Source organism: Chlorocebus sabaeus, chromosome 18, assembly GCF_047675955.1.
Source record: "Chlorocebus sabaeus isolate Y175 chromosome 18, mChlSab1.0.hap1, whole genome shotgun sequence".
Lineage (NCBI taxonomy): Eukaryota > Metazoa > Chordata > Mammalia > Primates > Cercopithecidae > Chlorocebus > Chlorocebus sabaeus.
In genome coordinates this window covers 72,246,777-72,270,166 of record NC_132921.1, presented here as the reverse complement: position 1 = coordinate 72,270,166, position 23,390 = coordinate 72,246,777, and positions in this window count along the sequence as shown.

The window sequence follows — 23,390 nt, the reverse complement described above, 5'->3', positions numbered from 1 at the left end:
CGAAGATGCCTTCCGAGGTGTGGGCACAGCACTCCTCCCCTCCCTGTGGCAACGCGACGGGAAGTCACCGGAACGAGGCCAGCAGGGGGCGGTCTACACCACTGAGTGTTTTCCCAGCTCGGTTTGTTGTTTGGAATGAAATTCACGTGTGATCAATCACACTTTAACTATCTTCTGTTGCTAGCAAATATCAAACCTTTGTTTTCTAAATGGTTTACACCCCTTAGCTCCCCGCTTATAAGTTCAATAGTAGAGAGGTCGTGGTGAGGGACAGAGAAGGAACGCCAGACCTGGGTCGGCTGAAGACACAAGCCCAACAGGAAACCTCCCAGGCCAGACCGCTCCGTTGTCTCCCAAAGGTAGAGATGGAAGACAGGATTTTCTGGAATCACAGCAAAAGAAAAAAAAAAAGAGAGAGAAAGCCCCAGCTTTGAACATCTCGACAGCAAATTCAATGTCTAGTCTTTATGATTCAGCAAGTTCCCTAAAACTTCAAAGAGGTAAGCACATCAAAAAAGTACTAAGTGTGAAACCCTGGGAATGTAAACACAGAAGAGACATCCTCCCTGTCTTCGAGGAACTGATGACAAAGGGGAAAGAAGATACCAGTTCAGGAGTGCTCTGAGCGTGGTGAAGGGCGATTCACCCCTATTTAACCAAGATAGCTAGGGAGGAAGATTCCAGTTGGGAATGAAAGATTAGATGGGACTCCCACCAGATTGTGGAGCACTGGAAACCAAGATAGCACGTGTAGCCGTTTTTCAGTTTGAATAGCAATTATCTTTCCAGTGTAATCAGGGTGCAAAGCTTATACCCCTCATAAAAGAGTTTGTTGAACTTCAACTACAACTTCCAGATCAACACTTCTCCCCAACCAACCCACCTTTTACTTTGTCCCTCCCCCAAGGGGCTCAGGCCCACTACTGGGGGCATCTCAGCAGGACATAAGCCAAAATTAGGCCATCAGTATCGTGCTTTGGAACGGATTTCATTCTCGATTTTTGAATCCCTTGAATCTCTGTGGTATTCTTAGAACGGATGGTGTCCTTTATATAGCTTCTCATAAAAAGTGTCTGTGATTTCTCTGGATGTCCAGCACATTTTAACAAACTCAAGCCTCTAGACCTGAGAGCTGGATCATTGCATCTACAACAAAGGAACACAAAGCTGAAGTCAGACACAGGGATGGAGCCAGTTCCTCTGGTCTCATGTGTGTGGGGGCCTTCCTGTGCCAATGAATCTACCTCTGCCACTCACCCCACCCCAGCTGCATCCCAATCAACAGACAGAGCTGGGTGTGGTGGCACTGCCTGTAGGCCCAGCTACTTGGGAGGCTGAGGTGAGAGGATCACTTGAGCACAGGAGTTGGAGGCTGCAGTGAGCTATGATCACGCCCCCCTGCACTCTAGCCTGGGCAACACGGAAGGACCCCATCTCTAAAAAATAAACACAAAACAGACACCAAAAAAGAAGCACCAGAATTTACTTTGTTCTAAAGGATATAGGCTTTGTCACTTCAACAGTCGGGCCATGGGAGTTCTCAGAAAGTGTTTTGACATTTGCTCCCTAGCAGAGGAAAGCCATTTGTGAAACTGTTTTTAAACAGCAAAACTAAAAAGGTGAGGTGCCCTCTCAGATGCTCATTAGACATTGAGTCCAGAGCTGCTTTGTGGGGTAAGACAGAGACACTGTGCCCTAAATACCAGAACAAGCACGAAGGACAGTGACCACAACCTGTGCAGCCAGCCCACCTCTTCAGGAAACTCTGTTGTAAACACTTTGGAGCCGATGAACTCTCCTGTGTCGTCTTCATATCATGAAACCTGATAAAGGTCTCCGGATGCCTGCTTCCCCAGCACCTCCACACAATAACAATTTCTTGCAGTTTCCATTTCCCTCAAACCTCCAACTGTTGCTGCCGCCCTGTGGAAGATGATCTTGTCTCAAATACTTCAAAGAAAATCTAAAGACGCCTGTCAGGAATTCTGACGCATCCTGACGCCATTTCACCAGAGTCTGTGTGCGGCTAATGCCACTCACCGCGTCTTTTTTTTTTTTTTTTTTTTTTTCTTTTAACTAAAATGAGGGGCCTTTCTTCCCATCAAAAGGCAGCACTTCTCTAGATGCTTCTGAGTAGCCCTGGCCCACCCGGCCTCCTCAGGCACTCCTCCACTCCCTTTTTCCCTCTTTCTCATATAACCTCAGCCTTTTCTCGCAAGATGCCCTTCCATTGGCATCCGTGCCTGCTCTCCTTTGCCCCTGGGAGCCCCCTGCCAGGATTTGGTCCCCTCCAGCTCCTTGCTCTCTCTTCCATCAGAGCTTTGTTTTGACTCATCTGGCCATCCGTCCGTCCACTCTTCCTCAGCTCCACTCCTCAGCAGCCCCCAGTCGGACATCCAGCCACCAAAACACTCTCCTTTCCTTCAGGCCAGCAGAGGCTTGCGCGTTGACAAGCCTGCCATCTTGTTCGGTTTCTTTTTGGCTCTTGGAAGCCTCGCGCGCAGCTGACCATCTGTTCCTTCTTGAAACACCCACTCCCCGGCCTCCTGAGGAACCACGCTCTCTGTTTACCCTCTGACCCTCCGGCCACATAGTCTGAATTTCCTTTCAGAGCTCCTGCTCCTTCTCCCCGCCTAGTTTAAACACCGCAATTTTTCAAAATCCTGCTTCCAGCTCACTTCAGTTCTCACTCTGTGATCTCTCCTCTATGGTCTCACCCACTCCCACGGCTTCAAATATGTTCCCAATGCCAAACTTCCATCTCTTGACCCAATCTCCGCTCTGAATGCCAGCCCTCCAGACCAACTCCCAGCTCTGAATTCCAGCCCTCCAGACCAACTCCCAACAGCACATCCCCGTGGGAAGGTCCCCCATTGCCTCAAACTCAGAAGGTCCCAACCAGTGCAGAGTCAGCCTCCCCCCAGCACAAGCTCCTCCCACTTCACAAAATGCTGCTTCCATGGGGAAGTCATTTGTGCTGAGGACAAACTCATCCTTGGTCCCTTTGTCCCTCCCCACTTGCATCCAGCACGGCACTGAGTCCTACCCATTCTGGGTCCTAAGTATATTTCAACCTCATCCACTCTTCTCCATCTCTACTCCCTCTAACCTAACCAAAGCAACGATCATTTCCATGGCCTGACACTCCCAAGAGCATCCTACAGGCTTTCTTTCCCCCATCCGTGCTCCAAACAGCAGCTAGCTGGGAGAACACTACTTCCACAAACTGTAAGTCACTGAACACTGTGATCTTTAGCGGGGTGTCAGGCCTCATGCAATCTCACCTCCAGCCAGCACCCCGCTGGGACACATGCCCCAGACACAGGGCTGTATTTTTCATCCTCTTGGGTGCCAAGCTTTCTCTGATCTGGGAGCTTTCTTTCATGGGTTTGCTGTATCTCTAACCCTCTTCTTTCCTGCCCTAATTCCCTTCTCCATCTCTCCTTCCCTCCTCTATCCAGTCCAACCAGGCCAATTCTTTTCGTACCTTAGAGTCTTAACTTGAATGTTTCTCTCTTAGGGACGTTTTCCTGATGGCCAACATCCTTAGAAAAGTTGGTATCCTGTTATGTATTCATAACATTTCTCCAACTGTGTGATTGCAACTACCCAATTGTAATTACGTAATTACTTGTTTAAAGTGACGTCTGCCTTTCTAAATGACCAGCTCCGTGACAGCAGGGCCTGTACCTGGCTGGGCTCACCATTGCTTCCCTAAACCCTAGGGCAGGTCCTAACACTCTCAAGCCAGTAAATATTTGCCAAATGAGTTAATGAACCCTCAGCTCCCGTTATCGTGTGAGCAAGAGTTGCATCACACCTTTTCATGCACCTCTTCAGAGCCTCGAGGCCTTGTGAATCCTTAGTCTAGCTCTTCATGGGCTCAGGAGGATGGGTGCAAGTCCCAGTCTGCCCAGGAAGCACTCCCAGTCACCCTTGTTGCCCTGGCATAATTATTGCAACCCCACCCCACCCCACCCCCCACCCCACGGTTCACTCTCGAAATGCCCTGGTTTGAACTATAAAATAGGCTAAACCTATGCTCTGACAGGCTCGATGCAGGCACAGTGTGAAACAGGCCGCATGTCTCTTGCCCCAGTGCTGGAGAGGTCACTGGTTGGCACCACGGGTGATCTCACCCCTGGTGCATAAGTCCAAAGGTAGGGGAGTTAGCACCCCAACTGGAGAGGAGAGCCAGTCCCAGAATCCCCCCTTTTCCATGGCGGAGGAGGCATCCCCGGAACTCGGTTGGTGTGGCTTCTCAGAGCCACAGTCCCAAACTCCCTGATACGAGCTCTCTCCCTGTCTCTCTTCTTTATCCCCACCCCCTCTTCCTTCTGCATCAGGCTTTGATTTCTTTGATTAAAATGAGGATTTACTTCCATGTGGCCCTAAAGGGAAGAATTAGAACTGAAGAGTAGAAGAGCAGGAACATGAGAAGACACATTTTGGGTAAATATACAGCCTGACAGAAGCACACATGTGGAATTATCTTCCTGGGGGAAGAGTTCTCTGTCACCATAGGTGTTCGGACAGAGGCTAGACAGTCACAGACAGGACTATTGCAAGGAAGAGCTCAGCAGCCAGTTGGGCTGGTTTAGCTTTTCATTGCCTTCCTATTGAGGATTCTAAGATGCAATATTTAATGAAAAGTTATTTCGTATGTCTACCTTGCTTAGAGAAAGTAATTGAAATGTGGAGAGAGATTTAATCGGCAAACTTTATCCAAAGTATTGTTTCCCATGAATAGTTCGGCTCACCATGTGCTCAAAGAAGGGCATAATGGCCAAAAGATCCTGACTTAACCATGAAAAACGGTACAATTATCCCCAAACATTTCCAGCTGACATAAATATGTACACCCCATCTAAAAAGTACAGCCATCCTGAAGGCCCTATTGGCTGATACTAGTAACCCATTTCTCTGAAATCAGATGATTTATTTTCCTTTGAATGTATCATTTCTGAAGTAATAGGTTAATATTCTTTTTAAGTTAGTTTTTTTAAAGCTCTGTCTGAACATTCAAAGATAAAGTTCACATCACCCTCCCATGCTAGCAAGATAGAGTTTGGTGTTGTTTTCAAACACGAAGTCACTTTCCTTCTCAGGGAACTGGCCTGGGAGTGTCTCAGAGAAGGTAAATGCAGTGTGGACTCAGGCACAAAACCGAATAATGGCACTGCAACAACTTGAGCCTCAGGAGGGAATGAAGACTGGCTTGGAGTACTTCGGTGGCTACAGAAACCAGCCCTGTGGACGCAGGAGAGAAGATGTTTCCATCTAAGTCTATTAAAAAAAACCCAAGCCTCCAGCAAATTCAGGCCTGTACATGTTGGAAGCGGTTTGCTGCAGTGATTAAGGTTAAAGCCTCAAGGACACAGCTCCAGGAGGCTGCATGGGTGGCAGTGCCATGGGTCCAGAACCAGGAGGGAGGGAAGGGGGGTGTATTCTTCCTGCCCAGCAGGCAAAGCAGTCCGACGGGTGGGCAGTGTCTCCAGCACACGAGCTGGGTTTTCAGGGCAGTGCTTCAGCACCAGCAAGGGTCTGGGGTGCTAGACAGGGAAACTGAGGCAGAGACCCACCCACACAAACTGGAACAACCTGGCAGAGGAGGAGAAGACACAGGCCGAGGCCCACGTCAGTGCCTTCAGCGGGCATGCAGGCGCTCCAGTGCACCAGGGAGAATGATGACAAGAACCAGGTCAGACCTCACCAGATAAGATTAGCCCAAGAACGAAGGGAAGAAAAATACCCAGGCGGGAACCCACAGAAATGTCAATGGAAGCAGCTGAGCAGGACACCCCTTGACACTTCCTGAGGCAGGACTGCCATGTGCCTGGACGTGGTTTTTATGCCATTCCCGGGGCCTATGTCCTAAGTCCACCTGGAAAGCCCCGGCTCCCAAGCCCTCTGAAGTGCGTCGTTTTCCCCACTGCATGCACTTTTTGGCATCTGCTGGAGCACGTGAAAGCATCCCTCTGAACTTGATAAAGTTAATCAAGGAATGAAGGAGGGGGAGAAATGAAAATGAACCCAGCTGGCAGCACACTCAGCATTCATCATCAGATCAGCAGCTCTCCGTTCATCATCAGATCAGCAGCTCTCCATTCATCATCAGATCAGCAGCTCTCCGTTCATCATCAGATCAGCAGCTCTCCGATCCACTTTCTTGTAGCTGTTTGGTGCCTATTGCCTCAGAATCACGTGGACCCTGTTACAAGATTAAAGTTCCCCTCAACTGCCCTATCGAGAACAACTTGAACGTTACAAAACATCAAGTTTCCCTTTGAGATATTCTTTCAGGTCCTGCATATCAGTGAAACTACTGACTCAGCTGGTCTGAAGGAACCTATGAGAAACTGACTCACCAAGGATGGCAGTTTCCACATCCTAATGAGTTGCCCCCCTTTTCCCGACCAATCAATGACTCTAATTTTCCAGTCCCTCATCCTCCACGATCCCCTTAAGGATCCCAGCCCAGAACTTCTCTGGGAGAGGGATTTGAGGGTCTCCTCCCATCTCTTGGCTCAGCGCCCTGCAATCACAGAACTCTCATCTCTGCTGCAAGCCCTGCTGTCTCTGTGTCTTTGGTCTGTGACTGCACAGCCAGCGTGTGAACCTGTTGGTCCTGTAACACTCTCATTAGAACCGTTTCATGGAACAGCTTTTCCTTCCGATTGGACTTGTAACAGGGACCAGAGTCACTGCAGAATTCAACATTTGTCCTCCTTATTGCCCTCTTCTCTTCGATCAACCAGGTTTCATTTTCAACCCCGTTATCCAAAATGAGCACTGTGCTGTATTTTGGGCATTCATGTGAGCACAAGCAGTGAACAAGAATTCTGTGAACATGGTTCTCCAGCTCCAGAGCCCTCGGGTCTCTCCTACATCCATCTCTTAACTTCTCACTGAAGGCACTACTTCCCTCACCTTTGTACCTTTCCTCCCCCTCGTGGAAACAACGATGCTTCTTATAGCATCATACTGGGATTACGCTACCAGTATCCACGTACATCTATTCAAAAAACCAGATGGAAGCAGTCTGGTAACGGTGATGGTCTGGCCTAAAATGATCTAGGTCTAGAATTTATAAGTGGAAGAGAGCCCTGAATGTACCTTAGTTTAATTCCTGTATTCGTAAGTGTGAAGATTAAGAATTAAAGGGGCCAAGTGACTTGCTCCTTTGGATTTGCCCAAGGACCCACAGCTAGCTGCTAGCTAGTGGCAGCAATGGAACTAGAATCCAAATCAAAGTTTTTTCCGTCTCACATACTCCCAATTTTTACAGAACATTTTTCGATAAGGGAAAATTCATGGCACCACTTGGAAAGTGGTTACTCCAGATATCTTCCTCTCCAACTCGTGTCCACCAAATAACTGCCAATTACATTTGACAATGTACAAATCAACATTCACCCGGCACTTTCTGTGCACAGGGACTCTGGGGAAAACTGGAGAGTAAGATGAAGCCATTCCATTCCATGGCTCAAGAGCTCATGATCTAGTTGGAAAAGTGAGACATTCATCCAGTAGGTCTGTCAAGTGACCACACGCCAGGCACTGCTAGAGACACTGACAAGGCATGAGCTAAGCAGACTTGAGGTGGGACACGGAACACATGAAAGCAAGGCAAATAAACCGGCAAGAAGAGTTCAGATGGAGCCCATCAGGGGTAGTGTGAGGGAGAATGGCAACTCGCAAAGATGGGGAGGCTGAAGGCCAGCTCTTCTCAGAGGTGTGATACTTGGGTCGGTATGTTTGGAGAAGAAATAGTCAGCCTGCAAAAACCTGGGAGAAGAGATTTCCTGGGCCCAGGGACAAGGAGGCACAGGCCAGAGGAGCGAGTAACCAAGGAGGAGGAAGGTGCGAGTTGAGCTCAGAGAGTCAGGCACAAAACCAGGACAGGCCAGATTCATTTGGCCTAGGTGAGGAGTTTGGATTCTTTTTCTAAGGGACCAGTGGGCTTTATGCAGAGGCGAGACATCATCTGACCATCATCCCAAAGCTAAAACAGAAGTCCACATGCAGACGGTGACAAATGAGTGTGCTGCCACCACAAAGGGACAGCTGAGAGGCCAGCTGGGGGTGGCAGACGTGAGAAGGGGGACAAGGTCACCACGGAAGCATCACGAGGAAGGCATGTGTTTGCCTGTTTCGGTGTCTGACCACACATTTGCTTATTTCCGGTCTTGGGAGGAATGGCAGCTTTTTTGTGATCCCAGTTACCTTTGTATTTCCCTCCCCAGTGCTGAAATATACAGGCCAAATAATTTCCTTAGCGTTCCTATGGGGGGTGGGAGCACATGGAAGATGTTGCTAATTTGGGAAGAAGAGGAAAAGCTTTCCAAGAAGTTGGAAGAGCATGCACAGAGATGCCCGGACAAGAGGCTTCATGCAAAGCTGGGGAGATGAACCCCAAGAGGTAAAATGCATGACCTGAAGTTTCCCACCAGGCACGGAGCAGAGTGGGTGGCTGGGGAGGCCACCAGGGGTGGATTTCTGGCCCTCAGCAGTGCAGCTGAGGGTGCTGCTTTATCCTGAGAGTATAGTGGGTTTCCACGGAAATCAATGCCTAGGAGTGAGGGATTGGGTGTGCCTGTTAAACGTCATTCAGGCTGTGGTATGGGGACAAGCCTGAATATGAGACAGAATGGAATGGGTGAGGCTGTCTGGGGGATGTAACAGTGATTCAGGTGAGAATCAAGGAGCCCTCCACTAGGATGGACCAGAGGTCATTCACCAAACCTCAGAGCGGCATCCAGAATGTCACACTGCTCTCTTCACATGGGCCAGATTAAAAAAAATATATTAAAAGTCAAACAGCCGGATGCTCGGGGCCCCACTTTGCGGATGATGATTTAGCACGTAACACGGAGCACTTCCAACACAACCCCACGCTAGGCACTTTCCACCTGTTGTCTTATTTGAGACTCACAGCAGTCCTGACAGTAGATAGAGACTGTTATCAGGAAAGAGGTCCTGGAAGCACAGTCATGGCTGTTAGAGCCCGGCTGAGGTGGCCGCGTGGTCCCCGCGGCATCTCAGCAGACGCCTTGCCCTGTTCACAGGGGACTTGGGGGAAGCAGCCTTTAAAAGAATGCTGGGGTTTCCATTGGGTTTCAGACATCAGGAAGTCCACAGCTAGGTCCTGGCACCCTCAGCCTGAGCCTTCCCTGGCTCCCCTTAACTCCCTTCCTGTCCAAATTCCTCACTGACAGCCTCCTCAACTTTCTTATTTTCTAACCCTAAAGAGCAAGAGCAAGAGAGAGAGGTATTAACAAAAAGTGCCTTTTTCTGTCTGCAGAGCCCTCTCTAGGCTCGGAAACCCCAATCGCAGGGAAGTCTCTTAAACCCCACCACCCTGCCCCTCGCTTTCCGCCAGGCTGTGGGAAGCCGACGCCTCCTCAACATTTCTGCACAGTCTTAAGGACACTTCATGGCTGCTCTCCATGCATCCCATTTTTTTAATGCACCCTCAGGCCCCTTGAGTCATGAAGTTTAACATCCTCTTCAAGTTTTCCCAAAAGAACCACCTTACACAAAAGCATTGGTGAGCAACGTGGACTTTACAAATCGGTGTGTCTACTCCGATCCCAGCAGGAAACCTCAATGTCCACACTGGACACGCCCTTTGTTCTACGTCCCTTCTCATCGGCTTGACTCTTGGGTGAGGGGCAGCATGGTCTCCGTCTCCCCTCATCCCCTGCCACCCTCTGCACAGCATCCATCCTGGCAGGCTCCGTCCCGAAAGCAGAGTGATTCAGCCTTCCCATTCCTCACCCGGCCCCACCTCCCCAAACCCGGCAGTCCTTCAAGAAAGGGACACTCCATCTCAGCCATATGCAGAAGACAGGGGTGGCCATACCTTATAAACAAGGGTCTTTCCATTTTATTATTTTGTTTTTTCTTCTGGCTCTACACAGAAATCCAGGGTTGGGCTTCATTTGTGCTCAAAGGTAAGTGTCTTCTACGAGGGTCCATGTTGCAGGAGATGTGTGAAGACCACCAGCCATGGCTTCCAAAGTGCGTCAATCCTGACTGGCCCTCACTCTGAGGAATTACGCCCTTCCCAGCTCCAAACCCAAGGGGTCTTTCTTAAGAGGACAGGTCATCAGGGTTTGACCAAAACGCCTCAGAATTCTCCCCTGACAACAATGCAAGCTGAGGATATTGTGAGGACAGAAAGTAAGTAAAGAGAGTGGGCTCAAAGGACATTCCCGGAAAGCATCTGGGGAATAACGAGATGTGATGGGGGTTTGGGAACGAGCAAGAAACGCTGGGCGACAGGATCGCCTTCGTGGATCCCCTGAAAGCCTTGGTGTGGCCATATCACTCCTCACTTCAGAGCTCAGTGTGTGTGTGCTTGTCAGAAGCAAAGGTGCACCTGCCCCAGGGGTGGGTGACAGACAGAGCCCCCAGGCCATAAGGAAGCCAGTTGGGCTTCTCCGGGGCACTGTCCCTGAATGAGGGACTCTGCTGGCACCTGACTGTGATGTTTGCCTATAGGTCGTGGCCAGTTGCAATTAATTCGCTTAGGCAGTAAATCATAACCGAAGAGCTCCCACTAAATGTCCCTCCAGGGCCAGCCTACTTGTCACCCGTGAAATGAATTATTCAAGCTTCTTCATGAACAGAGAGGTTACATTCTGAATAGGTAAGAAGTCAGTCCTCAAATCATACTGTGGATCCCTTTCCTTCTATAAGGGTGTTATAAGCTTTAGCTCCCCCTGCCATTAAAAAACAAAACAAAACAAAAAAATTCTCCTAAGATTTAGAAAAAAGAAAATCATTGTCTCTTGTCTTCTGAGTCTTCATTTCCATCTCAGCGTTTTCTTATTTTTAGTCCTTTCTCAGAGCCCACACTTCAGCCAACCAAATTTTCTCTCTGACAAACGTGAATAAAGCAAAACTGTCCAAAAACAACCAAAGAAGATCCTTGTCTTCCAGGCGGAAAGACCAGGGAGGGTCCTGCGTGGAGCCCCCGCTCAGCCCCGAGTCCGTCCTGCGCCCGGACGGCTCCGGAACGGAGAGCACTCACTAACCCTCCCCAGCCTCTCCATCTTTTCTTAACCTCAGCCCACCTGAAAAAGCTGACATGTTTCAAGGACTTTAATCATCTGATTAAACATGGAAAAGTGCCAAAGGAAAGTCAATTTTATGAAGTCTAGGTTTTGAGCCTCTTGCAGTTCCTCCAGCATGTGGTTTCCCAGGGTGTTGTCTGGGCTCTCCACCCAGAAAGTTCGACTTTTAAAATCTGCAATAACCTTGTTGTATCTGCCCTTCTTTTGGGAAGGATCTTAGCAACAAGGGTCACAAATTCAAATAACGACAGGGACCAGGCAGGAGACATAAACTGGCCCAAGCTGTCACCATCAGCCTCTCTAAGGAAAAGAGGACAGGGCCTCAGGGCACGCTGGGGCCCGTTCCTCAGTCCCAGCCTCTTCTCACCACAGGGACACACATGCCCAGGGCCTTTTTTCTCTTTTCCAGAAAAGCCAGAAACATTTTTTTTGTATGAAAGTTTCCCATTTTAAAATGCCTCTAAGCAATTCAAACTGTCTTAAAATGCTGCGGGAACCAAATCCCACACCTGTGCTGCTTGGGGTCTGCCTGCGGGGGCTGCTGTGTTTCGTGGCTCAGCACCAGAGCCCCCAATGGTCTCCACCCCAAAGGGAGGCACAACTGTCCCAGAGTGCAAACCGTCCCAGCACCTTTCCACCGAAGTGCACAGTCACAGCACACCGTGCCTTCCCCCTGCCTCTCTCTTAAGAAACACTGAAGGCTTTTTCTGAAATTGGTTATTGATCTGATTGTCATTCAAACTCACGCTTGCATTAGTGCTCTCTTTAGTAAAGAATTTTCCTTTTGCTTTTTTCCAAAAGGATGGAAAGAAAGGTGGACAGAGGGGCAGGTAGGCTTTATTTCCGAATTACAGCTCAAGGTTCAGGTGCTTCATAGCCAGAAAACTCCCTAAAGTGGCTTAGATGGAAGTACAAAGGATAAGATTTTTAAATCTGTCCGTTTCAGTTCAGTACAGGGAACATTAATTCTGCCTTTAACCGCACAGACCTAACTCTGTGTCCGGGACCATCCAGCTCTCCCATCCCCAGGTCGGAGCCCAGTCAGGTGGAGCATTTTGCTGTGGGAAATCTTATCTCAGGGATTCTTTTGTTTCTGGAGGACAGCTTTTCAAAATAGCCACATAAAATGAGGAAAATGACTGAAGTCATTGGCGTTATGTCTGTCTTTTAGAAATAGTGCCATCGTGACCTCAGTGCCACCCGGCACATGAGGGGCTCACAGGCCAGAGATGTGTCACTTCTTGAGCTGTACAGGTTTTATGTCTTGTTGGGGGCCTACAACCAAGCCTGACTTTATGCACCAGATCCCTCAGGTGGGACCCCCAGAAGTGCCCCTGATCTTTACCGGGGGACTCGTGTCCCATCTGGGCCAGCCTGGGCCTTGCTTGGAAGCGTGATGTTGTGACGTACCCTGGCAGAAAATAATAGGAAGTTATATCTTGACTGACACATGTGTGAGCTTTATTAAGTGCACAAAAGAAAACACTTAGAATTGTTCACTCAGGCAACCGTCTGAGGACATACCATTTACACACTGCTTTAAATTAGAAAAGACTGCACCTGTCTTAGTGTAACTATTTGCCTTTTACAATAGTACTCTCCCAGACATTATCTCACTTGATCCCCGCAAAACCCTCCAACAGAGAAGACACTACTGGGCTCCCCCTGCGCCAGTCGAGATAGAGAGGTGGCCTGTCTAAGCCTCTGTCGTCAAAGCTATGCAAACAGAGAGCTAAATACCAGCTCAGGGCCTGTGGCTCCGGGGCTGCGGCGTTTTCACCTTCTCTTGGTGGTCTTTGGGTGCAAGGGCCTGCGCCAAACCTAAACATTTATAAGAAAGTGCAACAATTCCTGTTGCAAGGAATATTTTTGCTGAATGGGTTATTGCATCTCAGCAAACACACTTTGGGGAGTGACGGAACAAAATCAGAAACCAATGTGGAAGATAACGTCAGGGTCCATGAGATATTAGACATCCATGCCTGAACCAGGGAGCACCTCTGCCTTCAGCAGACATCAGTTGTCGACAAAAGACATGTCATCAAGTAAAAAAAAAAAAAAAAAAGTTCAGTGGCAAAATGAATCCTGAAAATAACTTAGAGAAAGAGAAAGCAGAGTGCTGTGTTTGGTAGCAACAAGTCTGTCAGCGGGGTCTGAGAGACAGAGAGAGAGAGAGAGAGAGAGAGAGAGAGAGAGAGGTGTCAATGTGGAAAAGATTAGGCCAAAGAGGCAGAAATGCCAGGAGCCTCCAAAATCTGACTGGCCGCCGTAGTTTCAGCATATAAAAGTCAAAGTCACCAAAACGTTTAAGCCAGAGTCTGCTAACCGAATGTGACTGAGGCGGGAGTCTCAATCGACAGAGGTTGATTTAACCAGAGTTTGGGGATGTGCTCAGGAAAATCATGAGTTACAGGAGTATCTGTGATCTCAGCTTTCCAAAGACGGTTGTGGAGACTCAGTATTTAAAGGGAAAACAAAAACAAAAACAAAAAACAAAAAACTCAGCAGGAAGGAAGGGAGGGAGGGGAGGCACTAAGACAGATGGCTCCACTTCCTTGTGAGCAATTGATGACAGATGCCATGTGAGAACCTGCCTGATGGATGAGGCTGTGACACAGGGTCGTGAAATTGCCGCTGTCTTTCTGGGAACAAAAGAAAGGTGGTATTGTGTGATTCACTTCACAGGCGCCACTTTCCTTTTGGCACACTGAGTTTGGGGGTCCCAAGATTTTATTTTCTTCTACAAGACTAATTTGCACCTCCTGCACCACATGTATGCTAAGTGCTGGATGAAAAACACAGGGCCTCTAACGGATTCTGAACAGAGAAAGGCCCATACCTTATGATAAGGACTAGAAATAAATTAACAGGATACAGAGCCAGAGCACGGCAGGGAGGCACTGTGAGATAGGAAAATGAGAGGTCATTTTGCTGAGCCCTCGATGACACCTGCAGGAGGCAGGAGCTGACTGTGGGTTCTGAGGCAGGTGACTGGCCAGCAGGGCTGTGGACTCTAAGGCTGCTGACCAGCCATGGCTGTGGGGTCTGGGGCAGGTGGCTAGCCACCGGCAGCACAGCAGGGCTGGAGGCAGACGTGGCTTTGGTCTGTTTGCTAATTCTAGCTGCTCTGTGGAGAGTGGATTGGAGTCAGGCAAGCAACCAAGAAAAATGGTCGGTGCGGCCCACTCGAGAGATGCCTTGGCCCAGCAGCGCTGTGAGAATGGGGGCGTGGGTGGTGGACCTGAGCCCTGGGGCCTCTTGGCCGTTTCCTCATTTCAGATGGGCTACTCGAGAGACAGAAGCCAAATAGATTAGATAGACGCTGCTGCCCAGGCCCAGGATCTCCCTAGAGACACCGTCTTCTCCTTTTCTCCACCAGCTGGCCAGGCCGGTCAGCGAGACCAGACTTGTTTCTGCTGGCTGAGGCTTGGCCACACCCTAAGTGTGCAGAGTGCCAGCCCGATGTGGGGGGTGGTGAACAGGGTGGACTGGGCTGCCAGTGCCATGCCCTGCACCCCGTCTCTGCCCACTCCCTGCCCTTCAGGGCAACTGGACCCCACCCTGCAAGCTGACCCCTCCAGCTCTCCTCATTTACACCAAACACGTGGCTGGGGAACCGCGGAGCATGAAGAGGGAGGAGTTCGACAGTTTGCCGCTCTCTCGACCTTCCCTCTCCCCCAGCCCCAGCCTATGGCCTGCAGCCCTGCTGGCGCTCAACTTCCCTGGGTACCGTCCTCCCCTCCAACAGCTGCGGAACCGCCTCTAACTGCCTGCACTTCCAACTGCCACCAGCAACTGCCCCTGCAACTGCCACTGACTCAGAACATCCTCGGGGTTCTTGCTGTGATCCAAGCTGTGCTCAGCCGCTCCACCCATCTTTTTCTTCTTACTCTCCTTGAGCTCTCCGGTCTCAGCCCAGACCTCGCGGGTTCTCTGAAGGTTTCTAACTGGGGCTGAGGGCTGGCGGTTATCTTCACATGCGGATCTTGAGCTTCCTCAACACCCAAGCCTTTTGAAGACCCACGGAAATATGCTGTCAAAAACAGCTCAGGACCACACGATAGTCTTTCTTAAGAATATTTTGCTATGGAAGCAGAAAATCAAGTATCAAACACATTCTCACGTAAAGGTGCTCTGAAGCCAGCTCTGCCCTGGATGGCTGCCCTCTCCCTGCCGAGCTCACCGGGCCTCCTGCTGGCCTGGGTCCTCTTGTCACTTGATATATCATTTCATCCTCCCCCACCGGATACCACACTCTCTCTTCTTCATAGCCAAATTTCTTGAAAATTTTGCTAACTGTTAGGCGCCAGGAGTTTATTTTATCACTTTGAGACGTCGCTCTAAGCAGCTCATTCTAAGGCTCTGTTTACGCTCTTTGTATTGTCAAGCTCTGTAATACACAACGGCGCTACGAAGACAAATTTAGACACCACACCTTTAAGGAATTCAGGGGGACCTAGGCAAAGCGCTCTGTGAAAACACAGAAGGAAGCAACCAGCAGCCTAGAAAGGTCTGGAGGGCGTCCTCTAAAGAAAAGGGGCTTGAGTTAAATTGGGTAGATGAAGAGGAAGTCCCCAGGAAAGAAAATGGGAAAGACAACGATGGCTTTCATTGTGAAGACGGCGGAGTGTCTGTCAGACAGCAAGGCCGAGATCACGGCTGGCTTCAGAAGGGCCTGGAGCCACCACCTGGAAACCCCCAGCACTGTCCAGGTCTTGACTCTGCTCCTCTCTGAGCATGCATGTCCTTCTTTTCTCTCCATGACCGGCGTCCCCTGACGCCCCTGGGCTGCCCCACAGCTCCCACATGCCAAAACAGAGGGGGACTGGCTTTCGTGATACTAACTCTTGTACCAAGAAGGATTCACCTACAGTCAAGGCTCCACCCTGACCCGATTAAGTATGGCTAAAGGGATGGAGTCAGCACACACGCCAGCCAGGCCCACGCGGGTAGAGGGGTATTGTGGCCTCCAAGTGAGGCAGGCAGTGGGCTGAGCCCCAGCCATCAGAGATGGATAACAGGCTGGAGCTACCACAGAGCAGGTTTTGATTTTGAGTCTTTGCCCCTATAACAAGCGATCTCTGAACCGGGAGAAACAAACTCCCTCTTGGGTCTTTGCCACTAGGCTCTCTGGGAACCACTATAGTAAGAATGAGCGTGTATCTGGGCAGATCCGGAGGCTCGGCCCTGCCTGCCTGCCTGCTCCTGGGTGTCTGGCTTGATGTCTGGGTCCAGACGGAGGGGGGCAAGGGAGAGCTTTTGCCTTGGTCCCTGAAGTTTCTCTGAAAAATAACTGACACACGGCAGATTGATTAATAGGATAAAATGCATACAAATTTATTTAACATGTATTCACAGGAGCCTTCAGAATGAAGTCCCAACCACCCCCGCCCGGTAAGGTACAGAAGTTTCTAGACCATCTTGAGGTTATAGAAAGAACGCGAGCTCAGAGCATGGCCGAAACCAGGTTTTGGAGACAGGACAGGTTATGGCCAGCAGAGCTGGTCCAGATGAAGCCCCTCATAATATTGCCCCAGAGGAAATAGATGGTAAACGTTTCCTTTCAGACCTTTGGAAGTGTCAGAGTCTCAGTCTCCCTTAGATTGGGGAAAGGTCTAGAAACGGAAGGCCTGGCTGCAACAACGGAGATTCTGTACAGAGGCAAGTTTCTCCCACAAGACAGGTTTGCGGGGCCATTTCAGTCTGCTAGCCCTACGGCAGCCATTTCAAAAGAAGTCAAAGAAATATATTTTGGGGTAAAATATTTCGACTTTCTTCAACGATCAGTCACTCATTTGGTGGTGCTGTTGTTCCCAGGACTAGGAACCCTCCCAAACCCTTCCCAACGCCACCTCCCTACAGGGAGCTGCTGCCATGAACAGAGGCTCCCATGCTGGCCAAAGCCGTGCCGGGCTTCCGCAGACAGCACTGCCGGGAATCTCCCTCAGCCATTTCCAGCACTGGATGGGTGCTCTGCCCTGGACGGCTGCCAAGATGTTGCCAAAGCCTGCCACACCCAGTGGACCCACTGTGTTTCTGACGCAGACGACCCCGTCTCTGTCCTGGAGTCACGCGGGACCAAACTGTGCAGCTGCTTTTCCTATACTTTTAGGGAGTGGGGCTCCACCTGGCTCCTTTCCCCATGCATGGAAGGGTGCATTCCTAAAACTGAAGCCTATCTGAATTACCACAACCCCCCGACACATAGGTGCTCCAGGTAAAACTGTAGGCTTTACACACGCCACATGCTGTAACGGGTATTGACCCCCAACACATTAGAGTGGGTGCCCATGGGATAAATGGGAGTGGGGGCTAGGGATAAAGCAGGAAAGATGAGAAATGAGGTGCAGGGGTCTTGCACAGACCAGGGATGATAAAGGGCCAAGAACCAAAGAGTATGAATAATTCAGCCTCATCTTCCTGGGGCTGCCCCAGCAGAGGTGTTATCTCTGCTCTGACTGTATCCTACATAGGTCTGTCCCCAGCTTCTGCAACCTTCTGAGACTATGCTAAGAAGCCCCTTCAGCTAAGGAGGCCTTTGTGCTGAGAGCTGGCAGTACCTGGGAGCGTTTGGTCCCGTGAGCAGCCCACAGCCGGTGGTGATGACCAAGGGGCGCAGGCGTCGGAAAGCCCTGCACCAGGAGTGCAGAGGAACTTGGGCCCCAGGGCTCCCCGAGGACCCGCGGCAGCTGACCCTGCACTTGTATCAACTTCCTGGCGTGGCTCCTTCCCAACTGGTGTCACTTCCTCTCTGATTTCTCCTGGGGGAACTTCCTTAACATATCATTTGCACCTAAGACTCTGTCTCTGGTGTGCTTCTGAGAAAAGCCACCTAAAACTATTTCCAGGACGGAAAAAAACACTAAAATTTTTTTATGCATGCGAAGAATAAAATGTACTTTCCTGCAACTCCATTTCGATTTAGAGACCTTACGTCCCCCACACTGAATAAATTGCTCAGCCAGTTACAGGTCTGTTCCCAGTGCTATGCTGGCAAGCCAGGATCTCCAGGGAGGACAAGAGGAGAAAAGAAAAAGCTCTGATTTCTAATATTTCCTAATTTTCATGATGTAAATACTCCCACCTGTGGCCAATCCCAAGCTACAAATATGATGTCCCTGCACTGGGGCAGGGTGGTGTAGAAAAAGTTGCAAATGCCAGGCCCTTGCAAGCCCAGGGAGCCTGCCATAGCACAGCACCTTCCCTCGCCAGCCCCTCCCTGGGAATTCGTCTGAGCTGCTGTGAGCCGTGATGCTGGCTGTGATGACCATCCATTTCGAGTCCCCTGCCCACAGGGCCTTTCCTCATGCATGGCCACATGGCCCCTCAGGTCTGATGGCGCTGTCTGCTACTTCCAAGACACATGGGCTGTCAGTGACTCTGTTTTCAAACTGCAGCAAGAGCTCGGAGACTTTTCCCTCTGGGTCTTGCTGCAGTGCTGGTGTTGCACCCAGGAAGCAAGGCATGTCACCTTCTTCCTCTCCTTCCCCACACTTGGGGAATCTGCTCTGGGGATGGGTGGCCAGATAGGGTGGGGGATGCCCCACTTTCCTTGTGAATGCTTCTCAGCTCTCTCTTCTCAGCACTTTGCCCAGTCACTTCTTCCTTTGGGGGAGACCATGATTAAAATAACTTTCATTCATTCACTGCTAGACACTCGGGTTTACAGTGAATTAGAAAAACAAGCTTCCTACCTCCAAGGAGCTTGGGTTTAGTTCCTGTTCCCTGTTCAAGAGTTTCAGCCATGCTAAAAAGTCACTTACTGCTTGGGAAAGCATTCCAGGCAGAGAAAAGGGCAATTGCAAAGGCACAAAGGCAGAAACCGACCTGGTATTTAAGGAAAAGAAAGAAAGCCTGAGAGAGCGACAGAGACATTTTACAAGGGTAGTGGCAGAGTGGCATGAATCAGAGAGGAGCAGAACCAGAGCTGCAGGGTGCGCAGTCCAGGGAGAGGAGGCAGGGCTGTCATTCCAACTGCAAAGGGAAACGAAGGTTTAGAAGATGTATCATTTGGATCAAGTTCCTACAGAAAATCAAGTGCAACAAGGTAGCCATTTGAACAAGGGTTGAGGGAATGGAGACAGCACTGGAAGTATGTGAGACGCAGACTGAAGGTGGAAGTGACAGGACTTGATCACTGAGTTAATGTGGAGCAAGAGAAAGAGAAAGGAAGCCTCCCAGTTGTTTGGCTTGAGCCCTGGATGGGCCGTGGCGTTCTCTGAGTCGAGGAAGAGAGGAAATGGAATCGAGTTGGTGGAGGGAGTATGAATCCACTTTGCACAGGTTAAAACAAGATGCCCATTAAACACCCAAAAGGGGATGTCAATTAAGTATAGGAGCCTGGAACCCAGGGGAAGAAATGAGGACTACAGATGGAAACCTGGGGTCACCAACATGTGGGCGGAGTGTCTTTTACAAAGCAGAAGGAGTAAAGAAAGAGAAATCCACAGCAGCAGAAAATAGAGGATCCTCTCTAACACAAGAGTGACACCACACTCAGCAACGGCTCTTCTTGGTATTTACCAAAATGAGCTGGAAAGCCATGTCTACACACAAACCCTCACACAATGTTTACAGCAACTTTATTCATAATTGCCAAAATATGGAGGCAATCAAGATGCCCTTCATAGGTGAATGGCCAACTGTGGTACATCCAGATAATGGAATATTACTCAGCTCTAAAAGAAATGAGCTATCAAACCATGAAAAGACATGGGGGAACTTTAAATGCATATTGTTGAATGAAAGAAGTCACTCCGAAAAGGCCACACACTGTATGGAACCAATTCTATGACCTTCTGGAAAAGGCAAACCTGTGGAGACAGCAAAGGATCAGTGGTTGCCAGGGATTGGGGGAGGGGGTGATAGGCAAGTCAAGGAGGATTTTCGGGCAGTGAAACTATTCTGTATGATACTTTAATGATGGATGCGTGTCATCATAAATTTGTTCAAGCCCAGGACCAAGTGCGTTGGCTCATGCCTATAATCCCAGCATTTTGGGAGGCCCAGGCAGGCGGATTACTTGAGGTCAGGAGTTCAAAACCAGCCTGACCAACACGGTGAAACCCCATCTCTACTAAAAATACAAAAATTAGCTGAGTGTGGTAGCACGCACCTGCAATCCCAGCTACCAGGGGGGCTGAGGCAGGAGAATCGCTTGAACCTGGGAAGCAGAGGTTGCAGTGAGTCGAGATCACATCACTGTACTCCAGCCTGAGCGACAGACCGAGACTCCATCTGGAAAAAAAAAAAAAAAATTGTGTTCAAGCCCATAGAACGTACAACGCCAAGAATGACCCCTAATATAAACCACAGAATCTGGGTGACAATGGTGTGTCAATGTAGGCTCATCAGTGGTAAAAAAAAAACCACCACTTAGCCAGGGATGTCGACAGGGAGGGAGGCTTTGCACGTGTGGGGTGGGGTGTGTGCAAACTCTCTGTACCTTCTGCTCAGTTTCACTATGGACTTAAAACTTCCCTAAAAATCAAAGTCCGTTTTTTAAAAATTAATTCATTTGCACCAATAATACTGCTTCTAGCAACATTTGCTAAGGAAAACATCAGAATGAATAACAAAAATAACGTATGTCTAATGATGAAGTATTATGTAATAATTAAATTTTGTGTTTTCAACCATGTCATAAAATAGGGAAAAAAAGATGGAAATGGAGTGAAAATATCTAGGCTGAGGCCATTTCCTTGTGAAGAGAGAGCCCCAACAATTTCCAACAAGCTAACAGACAGAGGGCACCACCCATCCAGGTGGGAGCAGACGGAAACCGAGAGCCACTTCTGAAAGACAAAATTGATCATGCAAATGTGTTTGAATGTGATCAGAGGAGATCCTTATGCTGGTGGAAGGAAGGGGGCAGAACGTGGAGTGGAATTAGTAATAAGAACATAGAAAACCAGTATAGACAAAAGCGATTACTTACTCAGAGGAAACGTAAAAGCATGTAGAAGTGGAAAAGCGATTCTGTTTTACTAACTGACTGACTGGTAAATGTGATTTAACTAGTCATAATAAATACCAAATGGTGATCTAAGTTTCAGTGACACTCTCTTGGGATTTCTAAGAGGGCATGACAAGGGAGTGTGATGTGAAGGGTTTGGCATGGAGGGTGAGCAAGAGGTGATAACGGGAACTGAATTCCCATATTCCCTAATGGGAGGCCCAAAGATTATGCCTGAAATGGAATCATCAAGATGTAGGAATGTCAACATGGAAATCAGAAGAATAAGATAATGTTTTTAAAAAAGAAGAGCTAAGAAAGTTGAAATTGGTTGCTTCCTGAGAGTAAGAAATGGGTGGAAAGACTGGCAGAGGAAAGCTAGTTTCTCATACACATTAGAGAATAATTTGACTCTAAATGATATGTATATAACTTTGAGGAAAATAAAACTAAACAAAAAGAGAAGTTTCTGAGAGATGATGTGTCAGACACAGCACTATAGCTGATAAGCACTGGTATCTACTGAGTACCTAGTGTGTGCTGGGGCAATGTTCTAGGCACTAGAAATACACCAGTGAGCAGTCAGACACACACACACACACACCCTTCCAAACACATACATGTCCATAGGTTATTCAGCAGCCCACCATGTGTAGCATGAGTCATGACATTGGGTGCTCACAGCAGGAGGCTGCTGTGAGATGCAAAGTGACCAGAATGGGAGCCAAGAGATCTGAAAATTGTGAGATGGCTCAGGCTTCATCAGCTTGTCCAAATGCTGCTTCTCTGTTTCGCTTGTTAAATAATTATTTTCATCACACCCATGGTATTTAAAAAATATTCACAGTTCACTGTTTATGCAGTTAAATTTCCTAGTAATTCATGTAATACCTAATTTTCCGAGTACTGTGCTGAAGTATCTCCCTGAGCAATTTACCATGATAATCTTGGATTAGATAAACGAAATTATCAGAAAATGTCTCATGTAAATTTCATTTTTTGCAATATTTTACCAATCATTAAAGGAACACATAGTTATTAAGTTCTCCTTTATTTCCTGAGTTTCTTCTTATTGGAGGTGTAGCATTTGGGTGGTGGTTTTTAGTTTTCTTATTGGTGTTTTTCTGGCAGAGTCTGAGTAGAAAAAAAAAATCAAGAATCTTAAGTACATGTTCACAAGGGAACTATATGGGATACTGCACTAAAACATAAAGCTATTTTGCACAAGAAATATTAGTGACTTTACAATTAGAATTAAATCGATTACATTCCATTTTTTAAATTTTACTTTAACTGGCTCTAATTTATGTATTTATAGGGTACAATGTGTTTTGATTTTTGTTTACATTGTAGAATGATTAAGTCAAGCTAATTAACATATACATCACTTCCTATACTTACTGGTTTTTTTGTGGTGAAAACATTTAAGAATCTACTTTCATGCCACATAAGGAAGGCTTAGCCACAGCTGCTCTTATACTGATGTAGGACGCCCTGTGACTCTTTTGGAGTGTTACGAGGAGCTGCTCTCAGGCCATTTCTCACCTACCTTCTATCTCACAGAAACTATCTCTGAGAGAGTTTGCATCTTCTCCTCCTGAGTCCTGATGCAGTCTGATGAATTGGGGCTTGCCTTCTCTGTAGGGTCTAGCTGTAGACTATGACACTGTTAGTGACAGCATGAAATTAACTCGTCAGCCACGGGAACCACACCACTCATGTTGCATTGTCACCTGCCTCTGATGTTCTGGTATTGTCTCTTGCTCTGGTGTTGGGACAAGGGATGTCGTGAGACATCACCTTTGCTATTCTTGATTTTGTGGTCCATGTAAGTCACAAAAGAAAAAAGAATCTACTCTTAGCAATTTTTAAACATACAGTGCAGTATGGAGTTTCCTCAAAAAACTAAAAATAGAACTGCCATATGTTCCAGCAATCCCTCTACTGGGCATGTACGCAGAGGAATTGCAATCTGTGTGTTGAAGAGCTGTCTACACTCCCATGTTCACTGCAGCACTACTCACAGTAGCCAGGTTATGGAAACCAGTGTCCATCAATGGATACGTGGATAGAGAAAATGTGGCATGAATACACAATGTAGTACTATGTGTATATTCAAATTTTTAAATGTGCATCAAAACTGCCTTCAAGATGGGAAGCTCTTGAACTCTAAATTTAGACGATTTTGGGGTAAACGATACCTCCATGTCCACTTGCACCTGGGTCAGGTTGGGGAAAGCCCTCATGACGACAATCTGGCCGTGGCTCTGAGGAGCATTCTGGCTCAGGCCAGTCGGTCTCTGTCCACTAACCCACAATGGGAACCAGATGCATTCTCCACTCACCAGACAAAG